Below are 17,203 nucleotides of genomic sequence, written 5' to 3' on the forward strand. Positions count from 1 at the left end.
ACTCACCACACAGAGACCCACAGACTCACCACACAGAGACCCACAGACTCACCACACAGAGACCCATAGACTCACCACACAGAGACCCACAGACTCACCACACAGAGACCCACAGACTCACCACACAGAGACCCACAGACTCATCACACAGAGACCCACAGACTCACCACACAGAGACCCACAGACTCACCACACAGAGACCCACAGACTCACCACACAGAGACCCACAGACTCACCACACACAGACTCATCACACAGAGACCCACAGACTCACCACACACAGACTCACAGACTCACCACACAGAGACCCACAGACTCACCACACAGAGACCCACAGACTCATCACACAGAGACCCACAGACTCACCACACAGAGACCCACAGACTCACCACACAGAGACCCACAGACTCATCACACAGAGACCCACAGACTCACCACACAGAGACCCACAGACTCACCACACAGAAACGCACAGACTCACCACACAGAGACCCACAGACTCACCACACAGAGACCCACAGACTCACCACACAGAGACCCACAGACTCATCACACAGAGACCCACAGACTCACCACACAGAGACCCACAGACTCACCACACAGAGACCCACAGACTCATCACACAGAGACCCACAGACTCACCACACAGAGACCCACAGACTCACCACACAGAGACCCACAGACTGACCACACAGAGACCCACAGACTCACCACACAGAGACCCACAGACTCATCACACAGAGACCCACAGACTCACCACACAGAGACCCACAGACTCACCACACAGAGACCCACAGACTCACCACACACAGACTCATCACACAGAGACCCACAGACTCACCACACAGAGACCCACAGACTCACCACACAGAGACCCACAGACTCACCACACAGAGACCCATAGACTCACCACACAGAGACCCACAGACTCACCACACAGAGACCCACAGACTCACCACACAGAGACCCACAGACTCATCACACAGAGACCCACAGACTCACCACACAGAGACCCACAGACTCACCACACACAGACTCATCACACAGAGACCCACAGACTCACCACACACAGAGACCCACAGACTCACCACACAGAGACCCACAGACTCACCACACAGAGACCCACAGACTCACCACACACAGACTCATCACACAGAGACCCACAGACTCACCACACAGAGACCCACAGACTCACCACACAGAGACCCACAGACTCACCACACACAGACTCACCACACAGAGACCCACAGACTCACCACACAGAGACCCACAGACTCACCACACAGAGACCCACAGACTCACCACACAGAGACCCACAGACTCACCACACAGAGACCCACAGACTCACCACACAGAGACCCACAGACTCACCACACAGAGACCCACAGACTCACCACACAGAGACCCACAGACTCACCACACAGAGAGCCATAGACTCACCACACAGAGACCCACAGACTCACCACACAGAGACCCATAGACTCACCACACAGAGACCCATAGACTCACCACACAGAGACCCATAGACTCACCACACAGAGACCCATAGACTCACCACACAGAGACCCACAGACTCACCACACAGAGACCCACAGACTCACCACACAGAGAGCCACAGACTCACCACACAGAGACCCACAGACTCACCACACAGAGACCCACAGACTCACCACACAGAGACCCATAGACTCACCACACAGAGACCCACAGACTCACCACACAGAGAGCCATAGACTCACCACACAGAGACCCACAGACTCACCACACAGAGACCCACAGACTCACCACACAGAGACCCACAGACTCACCACACAGAGACCCACAGACTCACCACACAGAGACCCACAGACTCACCACACAGAGACCCACAGACTCACCACACAGAGACCCACAGACTCACCACACAGAGACCCACAGACTCACCACACAGAGACCCACAGACTCACCACACAGAGACCCACAGACTCACCACACAGAGACCCACAGACTCACCACACAGAGAGCCATAGACTCACCACACAGAGACCCACAGACTCACCACACAGAGACCCATAGACTCACCACACAGAGACCCACAGACTCACCACACAGAGACCCATAGACTCACCACACAGAGACCCACAGACTCACCACACAGAGACCCATAGACTCACCACACAGAGACCCATAGACTCACCACACAGAGACCCACAGACTCACCACACAGAGACCCATAGACTCACCACACAGAGACCAACAGACTCATCACACAGAGACCCATAGACTCACCACACAGAGACCCATAGACTCACCACACAGAGACCCACAGACTCACCACACAGAGACCCATAGACTCACCACACAGAGACCCATAGACTCACCACACAGAGACCCACAGACTCACCACACAGAGAGCCATAGACTCACCACACAGAGACCCACAGACTCACCACACAGAGAGCCATAGACTCACCACACAGAGACCCATAGACTCACCACACAGAGACCCACAGACTCACCACACAGAGACCCACAGACTCACCACACAGAGACCCACAGACTCATCACACAGAGACCCATAGACTCACCACACAGAGACCCATAGACTCACGCAGAGACCCATAGACTCACCACACAGAGACCCATAGACTCATCACACAGAGACCCACAGACTCACCACACAGAGACCCATAGACTCACCACACAGAGACCCATAGACTCACCACACAGAGACCCACAGACTCACCACACAGAGAGCCATAGACTCACCACACAGAGACCCACAGACTCACCACACAGAGAGCCATAGACTCACCACACAGAGACCCACAGACTCACCACACAGAGACCCACAGACTCACCACACAGAGACTCACCACACAGAGAGCCATAGACTCACCACACAGAGACCCACAGACTCACCACACAGAGACCCATAGACTCACCACACAGAGACCCATAGACTCACCACACAGAGACCCATAGACTCACCACACAGAGACTCACCACACAGAGAGCCATAGACTCACCACACAGAGACCCACAGACTCACCACACAGAGACCCACAGACTCACCACACAGAGACTCACCACACAGAGACTCATAGACTCACCACACAACGATGATGGTATTAGTGTTGATGTGGTGATGGCGTTAATGATGATGTTAGTGATGATGACGGTTAGCGATGATGATGAAGATGTTAGTGATGGCGTTCATGTTAATACTAATGATGATGTTAGTGATGATGGTGATGATGTTAATGAAGATGCTATTAGTGATGATGATGATGATGTTAGTGATGTTAATACTAATGATGATGTTAGTGATGATGGTGATGTTAATGATGATGTTAAGACTAATGATGATGCTAGTGATGATGGTGATGTTAATGATGATGTTAAGACTAATGATGATGTTAGTGTGATGGTGATGTTAATGATGATGTTAATACTAATGATGATGCTAGTGGTGATGGTGATGTTAATGATGATGTTAATACTAATGATGATGCTAGTGGTGATGGTGATGTTAATGATGATGTTAATACTAATGATGATGCTAGTGGTGATGGTGATGTTAATGATGATGTTAAGACTAATGATGATGTTAGTGATGATGGTGATGTTAATGATGATGTTAATACTAATGATGATGCTAGTGGTGATGGTGATGTTAATGATGATGTTAAGACTAATGATGATGCTAGTGGTGATGGTGATGTTAATGATGATGTTAAGACTAATGATGATGTTAGTGATGATGGTGATGTTAATGATGATGTTAAGACTAATGATGATGTTAGTGGTGATGATGATGTTAATGATGATGTTAATACTAATGATGATGCTAGTGATGATGGTGATGTTAATGATGATGTTAAGACTAATGATGATGTTAGTGATGATGATGATGTTAATGATGATGTTAATACTAATGATGATGCTAGTGATGATGGTGATGTTAATGATGATGTTAATACTAATGATGATGTTAGTGATGATGGTGATGTTAATGATGATGTTAAGACTAATGATGATGTTAGTGATGATGAAAACGGTATTAATATTATTATTGGGGTAACCCATCAATCTACACGACCCACCAATCAATTGTTTTTCTTATTCTAAAACCCTTTTTCGCAAACTACACTTCCACCATTGACCAACACGCCCACCCACCGCGGCCTAGTTGCCCTGCCTGAAAAAGTGCACCTCCCCTGGGCAGGAATCTAGGCGAGGCCGGTGTGGTGGGGGCGGGGGTGTGGTTGACGCACTAAACTTGCCCGATGATGACTAAACGTGGCACTTGAACGGTGGTTCTGCACAGGGGAAATGCACCTTCCCCCCTCCCCCCCCAATATGTGTAGCTGAGACAGGTCAAGTGCTGTTAGCGAGAAGCATTGCCCTGCCTTGTCGCAGAGCAAGTGAGACCTACACTATACCCTACACTATACACTACACTACTACACTATACACTACACTATACACTACACTACTACACTATACACTACACACTTGGACAGGTCAAGTGCTGTTAGCGAGAAGCATTGCCCTGCCTTGTCGCAGAGCAAGTGAGACCTACACTATACCCTACACTATACACTACACTACTACACTATACACTACACTATACACTACACTACTACACTATACACTACACTATACACTACTACACTATACACCACACACTTGGACAGGTCAAGTGCTGTTAGCGAGAAGCATTGCCCTGCCTTGTCGCAGAGCAAGTGAGACCTTAACGGTGAATCTCAATGTCTACACTATACACTACACTATACATTACACTACTATACACTACACTATACAAGACACTGTACTACACTATACACTACACTATGCATTACACTATACATGACACTATACACTATACACTACACTATACACTACAATATACACTACACTACTATACACTACAATATACACTATACTACTATAAACTACACTTCACTACTATACACTACACTATGCACTACACTATGCACTACACTATACACTACACTATACACTACACTATACACTACACTACATACTACACTATACACTGCACACTACACTATACGCTACACACTACACTATACACCAGAGGTGGGACAAAGTCATTGTTATGCAAGTCCAAGTCGAGTCGCAAGTCATCAAATTCATGACTCGAGTCTGACTCGAGTCCAAGTCACATGACTCGAGTCCACATCTCATAGGTGGGACAAAGTCATTGTTATGCAAGTCCAAGTCGAGTCGCAAGTCATCAAATTCATGACTCGAGTCTGACTCGAGTCCAAGTCACATGACTCGAGTCCACACCTCTGCTATACACTACACTACTACACTATACACTACACTATACACTACACTATACACTACACTACTATACACTACACTACTATACACTACACTACTATACACTACACTACTATACACTACACTATACACTACTATACACTACACTATACACTACACTATATACTACACTACTATACACTACACTACTACACTACACTATATACTACACTACTATACACTACACTATATACTACACTACTATAGACTACACTATACACTACACTATATACTACACTACTATACACTACAATATACACTACACTACAATATACACTACACTACTATACACTACACACTACACTACTACACTATACACTATACTACTATACACTATACTACGCTATACTACTATACACTACTACTATATACTACACTACACTATGCACTATACTACACCATCACGAGTAAATAGACGCAGACCTCTTTTTAAGGGCCCGGTCTTGAAACGTCTGTGCCTGATATCCCGTGTGGGGTCGACGGCTTTGGAAGCACACGCAATGCCCGACCGCCTTTGTCTCTCTCCTCACCGGCGGGGGCATAAGTAACCACGACCACCACTCCTCGCCTCCGGTTGATGGGAAGGCGAGCCCAAAGTAGCCTGGGGCTTACAGCTTCCCACACCTCATGACGTTGTGTGGATGCGCCGATGCCGGAACAGAGTGTTGGTATTTACAAGCCCATGGGCTGCACAAAAATCTAGCAGCTTCCTGCCGTTGTTATTGAGCTGATCTGGCCCATGCCTTCCAATCACTCCAGACCAGGTGCCAGCATCATGACCATCTCGGGCATTGAAGTCACCCAACAAGATGACTCTATCCCGAGGGGCCACTTTAGCCAGCACCTGTGACAGGAGGTCATAGAAGGCGTCTGACTCATCGGCTTTACCTGCATCCCTCCACGGATGTTCGTCTTCGGTGGGGGCATAAGTAGCCACGACCACCACTCCTCGCCTCCGGTTGATGGGAAGGCAAGCCCAAAGTAGCCTGGGGCTTACAGCTTCCCACACCTCACCGCCACGCTCCCACGCCCCCCTCATTCTTTTGTTCAGAAGAAGAGCCACACCCTGTTGTTTGGCAGTCTCCTGCCCCGAGTGGAGGACCGTCCACCCCTCATGGTGGCAGGAGCCAGAACCGGTCCCATCGGACCTCCTGAATGCCACAGAGATCCAGGCGGTACCGGTCCAGCTCCCGACAGAGGAGTGGCAGCCTCTCCTCCGCAGTGAGCGTTCGAACATTCCACATTGGGGGAATTCTCAGTTAAGGCTGAGTCGACCTAGGGGAGGCCTAGGACCGGTTCGGATGGTGGTGGTATAGGCGGTGGTGGTTGTGATGGTGGTGGTTGTGGTGATGGTGGTTGTGGTGATGGTGGTGGTGATGGTGATGGTGGAGGTGGTGATGGTGGTGGTGGTGGTTGTGGTGGTGGTGGTGATAGTGATGGTGGTGGTGGTGATGGTGGTGATGGTGGTAGTGATGGTGGTGGTTGTGGTGGTGGTGATAGTTATGGTGGAGGTGGTGATGGTGGTGGTGGTAGTGGTGATGGTGGTGATGGTGGTGGTGATGGTGGTTGTGGTGATGGTGGTGGTGGTGATGGTGGTGGTGATGGTAGTGATGGCGGTTGTGATGGTGGTGATGGTGGTAGTGATGGTTGTTGTGGTGGTGATGGTGCTGATGGTGATTATATTGATTACACGTGTAATCCGTTATAAGTAATCCATCACACACACACTGGAGTTGCATAATCTGCAAAGTAATCTCACTACATAGTCCATCACAGATGTAATCCATCACACAGATGCAACTTGTTACAGATGTCATTCATTTGACAAGTAATCCATCGAACACACAATGGAGCCGGGTAATCTGTAAAGTAATCCGCCGTGTGAGTAACCCATCTCGGATGTAATCTATTACAAATGTAATCCATCATGTAAGTAATCCATCACAGATGTAACCTATTACAAATGTAAACACGTAAGTAACCCATCACATATGTAATCCGTTACAAATGTAGTCCATGTAAGTAATCCACCACAGATCTAATATATTACAAATGTAATCCATCGTCTAAGTAACCCATCACATATGTAATATTTTGCAGATGTATTCATCATTTTAAGTAACCCATCACAAATGTAATCTATTATAAATGTAATTCACCACGTCAGTTACCTATCACATATGTAATCCATTACAAATGTAATCATGTAAGTAACCCATCACAGATGTAATCTATTACAAATGTAATCCAACACGCAAGTAACCCATTACATATATAATATATTACAAATGTAATCCATCACGTAAGTAACCCAGCACCGATGTAATCTATTACAAATGTAATTATGTAAGTAACACATCACAGATGTAATCTATTACAAATGTAATCCATCACGTAATTAACTCATCTCAGATGTAATCTATTACACATTTATTCCATCATGTAAGTAATCCATCACAGATGTAATATATTACTAATGTAATCCATCACGTAAGTAACCCAGCACCGATGTAATCTATTACAAATGTAATTATGGAATTAACCCATCTCAGATGTAATCTATTACAAATATTATCCATCGTGTAAGTAATCCATCACAGATGTTATCTATTACAAATGTAATCATCACATAATTAACCCATCTCAGATGTAATCTATTACAAATGTAATCCATCGTGTAAGTAATCCATAATAGATGTAATATATTACAAATGTAATCCAACACGTAATTAACCCATATCAGATGTAATCTATTACAAATGTAATCCATCACGTAATTAACTCATCTCAGATGTAATCTATTACAAATGTAATCCATCGTGTAAGTAATCCATAATAGATGTAATATATTACAAATGTAATCCAACACGTAATTAACCCATATCAGATGTAATCTATTACAAATGTAATCCATCACGTAATTAACTCATCTCAGATGTAATCTATTACAAATGTAATCCATCGTGTAAGTAATCCATAATAGATGTAATATATTACAAATGTAATCCAACACGTAATTAACCCATATCAGATGTAATCTATTACAAATGTAATCCATCACGTAATTAACTCATCTCAGATGTAATCTATTACACATTTATTCCATCATGTAAGTAATCCATCACATATGTAATATATTACAAATGTAATCCATCACGTAAGTAACCCAGCACCGATGTAATCTATTACAAATGTAATTATGTAGTAACCAATCACATATGTAATATATTACAAATGTAATCCAACACGTAATTAACCCATATCAGATGTAATCTATTACAAATGTAATCCATCACGTAATTAACTCATCTCAGATGTAATCTATTACACATTTATTCCATCATGTAAGTAATCCATAACATATGTAATATATTACAAATGTAATCCATCACGTAAGTAACCCAGCACCGATGTAATCTATTACAAATGAAATTATGTAAGTAACCCATCATATATGTAATATATTACAAATGTAATCCAACACGTAATTAACCCATCTCAGATGTAATCTATTACAAATGTAATCCATCATGTAAGTAATCCATCATATATGTAATATATTACAAATGTAATCCAACACGTAATTAACCCATCTCAGATGTAATCTATTACAAATGTAATCCATCATGTAAGTAATCCATCATATATGTAATATATTACTAATGTAATCCAACACGTAATTAACCCATCTCAGATGTTATCTATTACAAATGTAATCCATCATGTAAGTAATCCATCATATATGTAATCTATTACAAATGTAATTCAACACGCAAGTAACCCATCACATATGTAATATATAACAAATGTAATCCATCATGTAAGTAATCCATCGCAGATGTAATATATAACAAATGTAATCCATCGTACAAGTAATCCATCACAGATGTAATCTATTACAAATGTAATCCAACACGCAAGTAACCCATCACATGTAATCTTATTACAAATGTAATCCATCATGTAAGTAATCCATCATAGATGTAATATATAACACATTTTACAGATGTAATAGTCATTTTATATTCTTTTTAGGCACACGCAATTACGAATTAACACTACCCAGGGACAAAAATTGTGTTACATATGTAATCCATCATACAAGTAATCCATCAGTTAATGTAATCTATTACAAATGTAATTATCATGTAAGTAACTCGTCACATATGTAATCTATAACAAATGTAATCCAACACATGTCATCCATTACAAATGTAAACCAACACGTATGTAATCCATTACAAATGTAATCCATCGCATAAGCCATCACAGATGTAATCTATTGCAAATGTAATCATCACGTAAGTGACCCATCACATATGTAATCTATTACAAATGTAATCCAACACGCAAGTAACCCATCACAGATGTAATATATTGCAAATGTAATCCATCTCGTAAGTAATCCATCACATATATAATATATTGCAGATGTAATAATCACATTAAATAACCCTTCACAAATGTAATCTATTACAAATGTAATCCAACACATAAGCCATCACAGATGTAATCTATTACAAATGCAATCATCACGTTAAGTAACCCATCACAGATGTAATCTATTACAAATGTAATTCATTAATCCATCACATATGTAATATATTACAAATGTAATACAACACATACGCCACCACAAATGTAATCTATTACAAAAGTAATCCAGCACGTGCACACACAACGCACCTGGGGTAATGCTCGTAAGTAATCTGACGGTGCGGTTGTGGTTAAAAGTGCGACGTCTGTGTATGTGGTGGTGGCTATGAGTGTGGTGGTGGCTATGAATGTGGTGGTGGTGGCTATGAATGTGGTGGTGGTGGTGGATGTCCAGCAAAAACAACCCCCTACCTCCTCGTGGTGCCGGACGGGCAACGCTGTGGTGGGCAGTGCCGTGGGGGGAGGAGGGCCAATGCCCATTGGCCTCTCCCCTCATGGCGTCTGTGACCACCACAGCGGCCAAATTGGGGCTCTGAACGGGTGCGAGGGGCTGGTAACCCCTCCACCTTCAATAAATTACCACTAAACCACGACTGAAAAATGTTATGAATAAGCTTGTGCCGGAGGCCCCGGGGGGACAGGCGTCTATGACGTCTCCTGGCCAAACCCCAATTGACGGAGCCAGGAGATTGAATCTTTACCCTCGGGGCTCCTCCAGAAACAACTTAAAGCCACTGCGTGTGGCCACGTGGAATGTTCGAACGCTCACTGCGGAGGAGAGGCTGCCACTCCTCTGTCGGGAGCTGGACCGGTACCGCCTGTATCTCTGTGGTATTAAGGAGGTCCGGTGGACCGGCTCTGGCTCCTGCCATATGAGGGGTGGACAGTCTTCTACTCGGGGCAGGAGACTGCCAAACAACAGGGTGTGGCTCTTCTTCTGAACAAAATAATGAGGGGGGCGTGGGAGCGTGGCGGTGAGGTGTGGGAAGCTGTAAGCCCCAGGCTACTTTGGGCTCGCCTTCCCATCAACCGGAGGCGAGGAGTGGTGGTCGTGGTTACTTATGCCCCCACCGAAGATAACATCCGTGTAGGAATGCAGGCAAGGCCGATGAGTCAGATGCCTTCTACGACCTCCTGTCACAGGTGCTGGCTAAAGTGGCCCCTCGGGATAGAGTCATCTTGTTGGGTGACTTCAATGCCCGAGATGGTCATGATGCTGGCACCTGGTCTGGAGTGATTGGAAGGCATGGGCCAGATCAGCTCAATAACAACGGCAGGAGGCTGCTAGATTTTTGTGCAGCCCATGGGCTTGTAATTACCAACACGCTGTTCCGGCATCGGCGCATCCACACAACATCATGGATGCATGCCGGGTCCAAGCAAGAACATCTGCTGGACTACATAGTGACGGACCAGCGGATGCAGGCCCATGTCCTTGACACCAGGACCTACCGTGGAGCTGATCTGCCCTCCGACCATCGACTAGTCATCTGTAAGATGCGCCTGCCATTCTTCCACTCCGGTGGTGGGTGCACACCCAGGACCCCATTCAAACCCACAGTGGCCTGGTCTCAGCTAGCTGATGAAAGTTGCAAGCGAGAATTTCATCATCGCTTGCGGCTGGGGTTGGCATCATCCCCAACTCATACTGATGTCGAGGGTAAATGGGCGAGGTTTAGGACTGTGGCTCATGCAGCTGCAATGGCCGCTTTGGGTACACGGTCCAGACCTCCCCAGAGACCCTGGCTGACAGAGGAGGTGTTCAAGCTGGCTGGGAAAAAGCGACAGGCCCACTCTCATCGGCTACAGCATCCCACGTCGGAGAATGAGGAGGTTTACAGCAGCCTTCGCTCAGAGGTTCGGAGAGCCGTGAGGCGCTGCAAGGATGGGTGGTGGTCGCGGGTTGCTGAGGAGATGGAGTTTGCCTCAACGGCCCGCGATCACAAATCGATATTTAATTCCATCAAAAAAGTAACCTGCAGCGCCACACCTATTACCATCATTAGGGGACAGAACGGTGATCCAATCTCCGACACCCCAGGAACAGGTTTGCAGATTTGCTGAGCGTTTGTGTGAGGTCGTGGGGGAGGGGAAATCTCTCACCCAGGAAAACAACGTGGGGCAAAGTGGAGATGACCCTGCTGAGGCTGCAGTGCCTCAAATATTGGAAGAAGTCACCCCCTTTGAGTGGCTGGCTGAGGTGCCATCCATTGAGGAAGTACTGAATGCGATCCAGAGTCTGAGACCAGGAAAGGCACCGGGCAGAGATGATCTCCCAAGCGAAACGCTGAGGGAGGGTGGCGTTTGTGCACAGACTGCCCTACATGACATCATAACTACAGTCTGGACCACTGGACGGGTTCCACAGGATTGGAAGGATGCCCTGGTGGTCCCCCTCTTTAAGAAGGGGGACCGCACAGACTGTACCAACTACAGGGGCATCTCACTCCTCAGTGTGCCGGGAAAGGTCCTGGCAAGAATTATTCAACATCGCCTTGCTAGGCACGCTGAGGAGAGGCTTGCGGAGCCCCAATGCGGTTTCAGGAAAGGGCGGTCCTGCACAGATGCCATATTTTCTATCCGTCTGCTACAGCAGAGGTGTAGGGAATTCCAACAAGACCTACATCTCTGCTTTATTGACCTGGTCAAGGCCTATGATACCATCAGTAGGACTGGGCTCTGGGTTGTTCTTCGTGCTTTCGGAGTCCCTGACCCTCTGCTCACGATCATTAAGGACCTTCATGATGGTGAGCGGGCCCGGGTTAAACTACGTGGCCGGAAGTCGGAGCCATTCCCTGTACACCTTGGGGTGCGACAGGGATGTCCTCTGGCTCCCACATTATTTAACATCTATTTCGACCACGTAGTTCGTGAAGCCTTCAATAGCTGTACCGGGGGAATCTCCATCTGGTACAGATACAATGGGAGGCTGATCGATGTGGTCAAGGGATGGCTCCCTATTGCTCAACCACGTTATGTATGCCGATGATCTGGTGATTGCTGCTCATTCAGAGGAGGAGTTGGAGACGCTGCTGCTGAACCTGGAGCTTGCCACTAAGAGGTGGGGCCTGTGAGTGTGGTGGTGGTGGTGGCTATGAGTGTGGTGGTGATGGTGGTGGTGGCTATGAGTGTGATGGTGGTGGTGGTGATGGTGGTGGCTATGAGTTTAGTGGTGGTGGCTGTTGTGGTGGTGGTGATGGTGGTGGTGGTGGTGGTGGTGGCTATGAGTGTGGTGGTGATGGTGGTGGTGGCTATGAGTGTGATGGTGGTGGTGATGGTGGTGGCTATGAGTTTAGTGGTGGTGGCTGTTGTGGTGGTGGTGATGGTGGTGGTGGCTATGAGTGTGGTGGTGGTGGTGGTGATGGTGGTGGCTATGAGTTTAGTGGTGGTGGCTGTTGTGGTGGTGGTGATGGTGGTGGTGGCTATGAGTGTGGTGATGGTGGTGGTGGTGGCTATGAGTGTGATGGTGGTGGTGGTAGCGGTGGTGGTGATGGCTATGAGTGTGGTGGTGGTGGCTATGAGTTTAGTGGTGGTGGCTGTGGTGGTGGTGGTGATGGTGGTGGTGGTGGTGATGGCTATGAGTGTGGTGGTGGTGGTGGTGGTGGTGGTGGTGATGGTGGTGATGATGATGGTGGTGGTGATGATGGTTATGGTGGTGATGGTGGTAGTGGTGGTGGTGATGGTGGTGGTGATGGTGGTGGCTATGAGTGTGGTGGTGGTGATGGTGATGGTGGTGATGGTGGTGGTGATGGTGGTGGTGGTGGCTATGAGTGTGGTGGTGGTTGTAAGTGTGGTGGTGGTGGTGGCTATGAGTATGGTGGTGGTGGTGGTGGTGATGGCTATGAGAGTGGTGGTGGTGGTGGTGATGGTGGTGGCTATGAGTGTGGTGGTGGTAAGTGTGGTGGTGGTTGTAAGTGTGGTGGTGGTGGTGGTGGCTATGAGTATGGTGGTGGTGGTGGTGGTGGTGGCTATGAGAGTGGTGGTGGTGGTGATGGTGGTGGTGGTGGCTATGAGTGTGGTGGTGGTGGTAAGTGTGGTGGTGGTGATGGTGGAGGCTATGAGTGTGGTGGTGGTGGTGATGATGATGGTGGTGATGGTCGCTATGAGTGTGGTGGTGGTGGTAAGTGTGGTGGTGGTGGTGGTGGTGATGGTGGAGGCTATGAGTGTGGTGGTGGTGGTGGTGATGATGATGGTGGTGATGGTCGCTATGAGTGTGGTGGTGGTGGCTATGAGTGTGGTGGTGGTGGTGGTGGTGATGGTGGTGGTGGTGGCTATGAGAGTGGTGGTGGTAATGGTGGTGGTGGTTATGAGAGTGGTGGTGGTGATGGTGGTGGTGGTGGCTATGAGAGTGGTGGTGGTGATAGTGATAGTGGTGGTGGCTATGAGAGTGGTGGTGGTGATGGTGGTGGTGGTGGCTATGAGTGTGGTGGTGGTGGTGGTGGTGTTGGTGGTGGCTATGAGTGTGGTGGTAGCGGTGGTGGTGGTGGGGTTGGTGGTGGCTATGAGTGTGGTGGTGGTGGTGGTGGTGGTCTTGGCTATGAGAGTGGTGGTGGTGGCTATGAGTGTGGTGGTGGTGGTGGTGGTGTTGGTGGTGGCTATGAGTGTGGTGGTGGTGGTGGTGGTGTTGGTGGTGGCTATGAGAGTGGTGGTAGCGGTGGTGGTGGTGGTGTTGGTGGTGGCTATGAGTGTGGTGGTGGTGGTGGTGGTGGTGGCTATGAGAGTGGTGGTGGTGGTGGTGGCTATGAGTGTGGTGGTGGTGATGTTGGTGGTGGCTATGAGTGTGGTGGTGGTGGTTGTAAGTGTGGTGGTAGCTGTGGTAGCGGTGGTGGTGGTGGTGGTGGTGGCTATGAGTGTGGTGGTGGTGGTGGTGGTTGTAAGTGTGGTGGTAGCTGTGGTAGCGGTGGTGGTGGTGGTGGATGCTGAGCGCTGCTATCAGACAAGCTGCTTGATCGACAACGCGTCCGCTGATGATGCTGCTGCTGCTGCTGATGATGATGCTGCTGATGATGATGCTGCTGCTGCTGTTGCTGCTGCTGCTGCTGATGCTGCTGCTGATGATGATGCTGATGCTGCTGCTGCTGATGCTGCTGATGCTGCTGATGATGATGATGCTGACGGCTGTAGGCTGGAGGCAGGAAAAGCTGCCCAGGAGCCTGTGAGCTGCATGGCTGGACCCGTGCCCGCTGTATCTGCGCTCGCGTGCAGGCAAAGGCAAAGATCCCCCAGGTAGCCTTTAGCAGGGCTGCAGGGGCAAGTGCTGTTAGCGAGTAGCACTGTGACACACCATGACACACACAGACACAGACAAAGCTCCCCCAGGTAGCCCACACAAGGCTGTAGGGGCAAGTGCTGTTAGCGAGTAGCACTGTGACACACCATGACACACACAGACACAGACAAAGCTCCCCCAGGTAGCCCACACAAGGCTGTAGGGGCAAGTGCTGTTAGCGAGTAGCACTGTGACACACCATGACACACACAGACACAGGCAAAGCTCCCCCAGGTAGCCTCCGACGGGCTGTAGGGGCAAGTGCTGTTAGCAAGCGGCACTGTGACACACGGTGACACACACAGACACAGGCAAAGCTCCCCCAGGTAGCCCACAGGGGCTGTAGGGGCAAGTGCTGTTGGTATGATTGGGTGAGTTGGTGGGTGAGTTGGTGGGTGAGTGGGTGGGTGAGTGGGTGGGTGAGTGGGTGGGTAGGTGAATTGGTGAGTGAGTGGGTGAGTGGGTGAGTGGGTGAGTGAGTGACTGAGTGAGTGGGTGAGTGAGTGGGTGGGTGGGTGAGTGAGTGGGTGAGTGTGTGGGTGAGTGGGTGGGTAGGTGAATCGGTGAGTGAGTGGGTGAGTGGGTGAGTGGGTGAGTGAGTGAGTGACTGAGTGAGTGGGTGAGTGAGTGGGTGGGTGGGTGAGTGAGTGGGTGAGTGTGTGGGTGAGTGGGTGGGTAGGTGAATTGGTGAGTGAGTGGGTGAGTGGGTGAGTGAGTGACTGAGTGAGTGGGTGAGTGAGTGGGTGGGTGGGTGAGTGAGTGGGTGAGTGTGTGGGTGAGTGGGTGGGTAGGTGAATCGGTGAGTGAGTGGGTGAATGGGGGGGGGGGGTGAGTGAGTGAGTGAGTGAGTGAGTGGGTGAGTCAGTGGGTGAGTGAGTGACTGAGTGAGTGAGTGGGTGAGTGAGTTGGTAAGTGAGTGGGTGAGTGAGTGGGTGGGTGAGTTGGTGGGTGAGTGGGTGGGTGAGTGGGTGAGTGAGTCGGCGAGTGGGTGGGTGAGCGAGTGGGTGGGTGAGTGTGTGGGTGAGTGGGTGGGTAGGTGAATTGGTGAGTGAGTGGGTGAGTGGGTGAGTGGGTGAGTGAGTGACTGAGTGAGTGGGTGAGTGAGTGGGTGGGTGAGTGAGTGGGTGAGTGTGTGGGTGAGTGGGTGGGTAGGTGAATCGGTGAGTGAGTGGGTGAATGGGGGGGGTGGGTGAGTGAGTGAGTGAGTGAGTGAGTGGGTGAGTGAGTGGGTGAGTGAGTGACTGAGTGAGTGAGTGGGTGAGTGAGTTGGTAAGTGAGTGGGTGAGTGAGTGGGTGGGTGAGTTGGTGGGTGAGTGGGTGGGTGAGTGGGTGAGTGAGTCGGCGAGTGGGTGGGTGAGCGAGTGGGTGGGTGAGTGGGAGAGTGAGTGACTGAGTGAGTGGGTGAGTGAATGAGTGAGTTGGTGAGTGAGTGGGTGAGTGAGTGAGTGGGTGAGTGGGTGAGTGACTGACTGATTGACTGACTGAGCGAGTGACTGACTGAGTGACTGAGTGACTGACTGAGTGACTGAGTGACTGAGTGACTGAGTGAGTGAGTGACTGAGTGACTGACTGACTGAGTGACCGACTGACTGACTAACTGACTGACTGACTGACTAACCGAGGGACTGACTGACTGACCGAGTGACTGACTGAGTAACTGACTCACTGACTGAGTCACTGACTGACTGACTAACCGAGTGACTGACTGACTGAGTAACTGACTGACTGACTGAGTCACTGACTGACTGACTAACCGAGTGACTGACTGAGTGACTGACTGAGTAACTGACTGACTGACTGAGTCACTGACTGACTGACTAACTGAGTGACTGACTGACTGAGCGACTGACTGACTGACCGACCGACTGACTGACTGACTGAGTGACTGACTGAGTGACTAACTCACCTGTATGTACTGCTGCGCCGGGTGCGGTGAGTGAGTGGGTGAGTGAGTGAGTGAGTGGGTGAGTGACTGACTGACTGAGTAAATGACTGACTGACTGAATGACTGACTGACTAACCGAGTGACTGACTGAGTGACTAACTCACCTGTATGTACTGCTGCGCCGGGTGCGGTGAGTGAGTGAGTGAGTGGGTGAGTGGGTGAGTGAGTGAGTGGGTGGGTGGGTGAGTGAGTGAGTGGGTGAGTGAGTGAGTGGGTGG

The sequence above is a fragment of the Lampetra fluviatilis genome, chromosome 73, assembly GCF_964198595.1.
Source record: "Lampetra fluviatilis chromosome 73, kcLamFluv1.1, whole genome shotgun sequence".
In the NCBI taxonomy this organism is placed as follows: Eukaryota; Metazoa; Chordata; class Hyperoartia; order Petromyzontiformes; family Petromyzontidae; genus Lampetra; species Lampetra fluviatilis.